This window comes from Callorhinus ursinus, unplaced genomic scaffold, assembly GCF_003265705.2.
Source record: "Callorhinus ursinus isolate GAN/ISIS: 27379988/994484 unplaced genomic scaffold, GSC_fseal_2.0 scaffold102, whole genome shotgun sequence".
In the NCBI taxonomy this organism is placed as follows: Eukaryota; Metazoa; Chordata; class Mammalia; order Carnivora; family Otariidae; genus Callorhinus; species Callorhinus ursinus.
In genome coordinates, this window is record NW_027397164.1 from 1,151,901 (window position 1) to 1,157,900 (window position 6,000).

Genomic DNA, 6,000 nt, shown 5'->3' on the forward strand with positions numbered 1-6,000 from the left:
AGTAAGTACAAAGACATGATGCTAGGGAAGTAGGCAAGGCCAGGTCACACCTTGTTAAATGAAGAGGGAAGGCCTTAAAAGGAAAACAAGTTTTCAGGTGACTTGGTTAAATTTGTTTTATAAAGACAATTCTAGCTGCTGTGAGAAGAATAGATGAGGATACACTGCTTAGGGTGTGTATGTATGTAGTAAAAGTATAAAGAACTGCAAAGGAATAATAAATTCAATTAGTGATTACCTCTGGCAAGGAGGTCTACAATGGAGGTTGGGGGAAGGAGGATACAATCAGGTGGGGAAACACCTGACCTTTACTGGTAATATTTTCCTAAGCTGCAAGGTAGTTAAGTATTTATTGTAGTATTATTTATTACTTTTTCTGTCTTAAATATCTCATACTACCCCCTCTTTTAAAAATAAGAGCAAATGTGGAAAGACCGTTTATAATTGACTATAATAATCTTAGGAAAAGGTGACCTAGACTAGGATGGGGAGACTAAAGGTGGAGAAAAATCACAAGTCTGGCCTCAGTAAGTTGTTGACAGAGCCACTTAATGAAATGGTAGAGTGAAGGTCTAGGTCTGGAGCCACGATTAAGAGGTCAGTCTGGGCATCTCAATTCAAAGTACCTCTGAAGCTAAGTAGAGATGTTGAGTAGGCAGCTGGGATCAGAAAAGAAGTCTGGGAGACAGACAAAAATTTGGGAGTATTCAAAATACATATTGTTAACTGAAGCCACAGAATGGATGAAATTAGAGGACCAAGAATTGAGAAAGACCATCAATTAAAGATCCGGTAGAGGGGCGCCTGAGTGGCTCAGTCAGTTAAGCATCTGCCTTCAGCTCAGGTCATGAGTCCAGCATCCGGCTCCCTGCTCTGCGGGGAGCCCGCTTCTCCCTCTGTCTCTGCCTCTCTCTCTCTCATGAATAAATAAATAAAATATTAAAAAAAAATAAAATAAAGATCTGGCAGAAGAGGATGGGGGGGGGAGAACCTGAAGGAATAGCCAGAGAACAAGGGGGGGAAAATCAGAAGCCAGGAGAAAAGAGTACTTCAGGAAGGAAATTTTTTAATTGAAATAAACACCTATTGGGGTGCCTGGGTGGCTCAGCTGGTTGAGCGTTTGCCTTCGGTTCAAGTCATGATCTCAGGTTCCCGGAACTGAGCCTTATGTCTGGTTCCCTACTCAGCGGGGAGTCGGCTTCTCCCTCTGCCCCTCCCCCCTTGCGCTCATGCGCGCTCTCTTTCTCTCTCAAATAAAAGAATAATATCTTTAAGATTTTATTTATTTGTCAGAGAGCACAATCAAGGGGAGTAGCAGGTAGAGCAGGCAGAGGGAGAAGCAGGCAACCCACTGAGCAAGGAGCCCAATGTGGGACTTGATCCCAGGGCGCTGGGATCATGACCTCAGCTGAAGGCAGACACTTAACGAATTGCGCCACCCAGGTGTCCTAATAAATAAAATCTTAAAAAAATAAAAATAAAATAATAAACACCTATCTGAAATGGGCATTTAGGAATCTGAGGTCCAAGAATGAGTCAAAGGTAATTCTCTAAAAGCAGAAAGCCCAGATCTACCTTATTCTGAACATTCCCAAAAGAAATGTTGTAAGTCAGGGGCGCCTGGGTGGCTCAGTCGTTACGCGTCTGCCTTCGGCTCGGGTCATGATCCCAGGGTTCTGGGATTGGGCCCCGCGTCCGGCTCCCTGCTCCGCGGGAAGCCTGCTTCTCCCTCTCCCACTCCCCCTGCTTGTGTTCCCTCTCTCGCTGTGTCTCTCTCTGTCAAATAAATAAATAAAAAATCTTAAAAAAAAATGTTATAACTCAGTTAAGTAACAATAAATTCAGTCAAAACTGATAAATCATACAGAGACAGATGAAAATAATCTTTAACTATATGAGACTAGAATATCCAGTTTAGAGATTAAAGGATAATAGGGATGAAATTTATTCCATTTCTATAGTGAAAAAACAAAAACTGACTCCAAAATCCTGTACATTTCTTTTTTGTTTCAAAGATTTCAGAGAATTTCCATATTGCTAAGCCTTTCAGCATGTTAAGCTGTAAGCACTTTGACAGCAAAAACCACATAGTATTCATCTTCAGCATCTAGCATTCTAGCAAATAACTGAATGAAAAAAAAAAGTTCACTAAATTAATGAACGGCCACCAGAGTACTATGTCCAAATTGTGCTGGTGCTACAAGCAATACAGCTCAAAAATACAAACTGAGGGCTCTACTCATTCCACAGAACACTTCTTTTCCTAGAAATAAAATGGTATCTGCAAAGAGATGTCATCCCTGTCCTGGGGAGGGAACCCTTTGGGCAACACATTCCACACACAGGCTTCAATGACAAACTTGAAGGTTGTCAACCCCTACAGTGTTTGCAAAATTCAAGAATGTATTACTACTGTATGACAGTCCAGTATTGTCTGGTCATTCATTCTAAAGAGCTGGAGAAAATAGCAATGCTCAGAGTAAAAGAATAGGTCCATATTTCCACAAAAACTAAACTCATCAGTTGCGGTAGTAGGTCTGAAAATTGTTGGCACTTAGCTGATGTTAACAGTGCAGAACTGTGTTTCAGGTTAGTGATACCAGCTAAAATCTATTATCCTATGTATTCTCAAAAATAGTCTAAAAAAAAAAGTAATCCCATCTTTCTTTGCCTAAATTTCTATCAGGTATTTTGGGTAGGAGCCACACATTTCTATGCTACAAGAAAAGCACCAATTAGTAAAAATAAATACATACATTTGCAAGTTAAAAAAAAAAAGCACCAATTTGGAAATAAAGAAGTACACTCCCAGTTGCACTAACTATCCAGACTAATAATGAAAAAAAGAAGGGAACACAGCTCATTTATTTTGAAATGCGAACAACCCTCAAATAAAAAGCCCAGCATTTTGGAACTCATCTCTTTGCACTGAATTAGGCATAGAACAAACTATGCATTTATTAAGAGAATGATACTCTAGATTTTAATTATGTATTTTGTATTCTAGGATCCCAATTACTGACTTGATAGGAGAGCCTGGAGCTAGGGTGGTGGTGCAGCTAATCAGAGACAGACCCTCTAGTCCTTCCCTTTTGCTAATTTATACAAATATAAAATAGGAATAAAAATAATTATTAAGGGTAGCAGTATTTAAGTAAAATTGTTATGCTGAAGATATGTTAACTTCTTAAATCCTTTGGACTGAAGGCTAAAAGTCAATTCTATCTTCATGAACTGAACTGAAAGTCTCTAGGTCCTTCGCTCCTTTTTGAGAGAACTGTGGTGGCTACCTAGCACAGACAGAAAACCAATTCTGAAGTCACACAACCTAAAAAATGAGCTAAAAGCGTTGACTTTTAGAAAGGATGTTTGAAATGCTTTGGAAAAGCGCACAACAGTTCAAGACAAGCAGTAAACAGTATCAAACCATTACAAATCAGGACAAATAAGACAGGGAGAACTTCCATATGGCTCCTATGTATTCTCTCCAAAATGTCCTTTCCTTACAATACTCTGCTCACAAAGATCTGGCTCACACTAAGATGGAGTTTACCACAGCTTTTTACCTTTTACCCAGAAGAGTCAGTTCATTTCTTTTAATTCTGCCATTATATAGCACTTAAGAAATCTAAAGCAACTGCAACATACTATGCTAAATTCCAAAAAATAAAACCAACAAAACTCCAGGAAACGTGGTAACCACAATTCACAATATATTTAGTCAGAAGCTCTGGAATTAATTTTATTTTTCTGCATTCTTACTCTGAATAATACCTAAACCTTCTTTAGGAGGTAAAGGATTTGATCCCTAAATTACATTATTAATCCCCTTTTCTACAGATAATGTGATGTAGTCGAGATGTGTTCTCCGTTTATCAGGAATTAAAATCCCCTTCATTTAGACTGCTTGGTTTTTATAGTGCTTTCCCACATACTCACTCCAAAGTATACACAACACGAACGTATTAATAGTTTTAGACTATATCAGCACAAGATAATGCTTATCCAGAACTTACTCTATCTTGATTTACTCGATTCCACAAAGTACGGTCTTGAGGCTAACAAAATAAAGCGTGAGCACAATGAAATCTGTACCATTGCAGGTTCTCAATGAACAAACATTCCTTCAAATCATGAATCCGAACTCGCCCACTTGGCAAAGAAAAAGTAATCCCAACCTTACAAACGATCACAAGGGAAGGAAAACAACGCAAATTCTAAACCACACATTCACGTAAATCCTTTCAACTCAAAGCTCCAAACGCAGCCACCAACCACACAATTGGCTACAGTCGGAGCTTTAGCGCCTTCTCTTAATTTTGAATCTGCAGATCGAAGGGAAAGCAAAACAGTCGTCCAAAGTTTCACGAAGTGGAAAAAAAAATCATTTTAAGTAAAGGAAATATGCTAATGAAGAAGCGACCGCGCCATTCCCCCCCGCCCCCCGTTTCCCTCCTTCCAGCCCTCGAACTAAATCTCGTCTACAACACTGACGGGAGGCAGGAGTCCCGGCAGCGATGGTAGAGGGAGTCAAACGAACCGCACGCCGCCCGGAGAGATGTCAGGGGCCGAGCGTCGGGAGACAAAGACCAGCCCGCGAAGCGCCCCGGCGGCGAGGGGCGGCCCCGGCGCGGCCCTGCGCCCCTAACCGCCCCGAGGAGTTGCGAGCTCCGCCGAGCGCCGCCCAAGTGCGCGCCCGGGGTCCTCCGGGGTCCCCGCCCGCCCGGCGCGGCAGCCGCCGCCCGGGCCCACCCCCTGGCCGTTTCCCTCCCAATTTGGGAACCGCGCGCCCAGGGACAAAAGGGGGAGGGCGCGCAGGGGGCAGCGGCGAGCCGCCGGTCAGACGCCCCTCCGGGGTCGGCAGGAAGTCTCGGCAGCAGCCCCTCCCGCCCCCCCGCCGCACTCTTCCCGGGAACCCCGTCCCCCGCTTCCCCCCACCTCCGGCCTCCCCACAAGTTCTCCCGCCCCCCCGGGCCCCGCCCCTTGCCCGCTCCTCATCCCGCCCCGCGGCCGCCCCTCACCGGGCGGCGTGTTCCCCCGGAGCCGCCTCCTCCGCCGGGCCTCGGCCCGTCCCTCCGGCCGCCGCCTCATGTGCCCCGCGTCGCCATCGCCTTCACCGCCACCCGCGCCTCTCCTCCAACTCTCGCCGCCGCCGCCCTCGCCTGAGTCTCCAGCCGAGGCCGAAGCCGCTCCCGCCGCCGCCTCCCGCTCCCACCGCCCGGACCCGCGGGGAGGCGCCTGCGCACTACGCGCCGCGGTGGGGGCGGGGGCGTCCCGCCGCGGCCTGGGAGCAGGGGGCGCGCGGCACGTGGCGCTCGGGTGGGAGGGGGCGCCCCGGAGCGCGCGGGCGGCGGCGCGGGCGTCCAACTTTCTGCGGTCGGGCCCTCGCGCGCTCCCGGGCGGTCCCGGGTGCGCCGACTGTGTCGGTGCCACCCGCGTGGAGTCTGGACCTGGGTGGGCGCAGATCTCGCCCCCGGGACAATTCATTCCTCCAGCTTGGTTCTCGGAACAGCAGTCCCCCGCGGCCAGTGCCTCGGTTTGGGCGGGCTACTAACGGCGCCGCGAGGACACGCCTTACCTGAGCATCCTAGGTCGGTCCTACGAGTCCCGGAGTTGTCTGCTGTGCGCTCCGCCGAGGCCTGGGTCCAGTGTGACACATCAGGATGCTGACGCCCCTTTCTAGGTTCTGCTCCTACTGGCCCTCGTCGGGTTAATCATCCTACCTCCTTTGAGTCTTGGCTTTTAGTGGCGTTTTAGATACTTTTGAGGTCCTGGACTTCTCAGATTAGCAAAACCGTAATAGGCTATTTCCTCTTAACCCCTTGCATCCCAGCAGGATCCCATTCAAAGGACTTTCTGGAGAATTTGTATGCATGGGAATGTCCAGCTTTAAACTGCCTCCCCTCGAAGGAATCTGGAAACACCTCAAATGCTTTAAGGACAGGGAGTCCGTGCATAACAACGGAAGGTGTCCCAAGGAGATGGGAGAGTACTTTACTT

At 47.1% G+C, this 6,000-nt stretch overlaps 1 protein-coding gene across 7 annotated transcripts in view; it reads right to left on the reverse strand.

Annotated features, from left to right (window-relative positions):
- GJC1 (gap junction protein gamma 1) overlaps nt 1-5,734 on the reverse strand; it is a 44,718-nt gene extending 38,984 nt beyond the window's left edge. For 2 of the 7 annotated variants that reach the window (XM_025861863.2, XM_073889158.1), the window contains exon 1: nt 5,022-5,213. The gene's annotated coding sequence lies outside the window, so the exon portion shown is untranslated. Of the gene's footprint in view, nt 1-1,575; nt 1,761-4,016; nt 4,330-4,494; nt 4,611-5,021; nt 5,214-5,578 lie in introns of those variants that run through there. The other 5 variants (XM_073889156.1, XM_073889157.1, XM_025861865.2 and 2 more) reach the window with 5 other exon arrangements.
- Nucleotides 5,735-6,000: the final 266 nt, after the last annotated feature.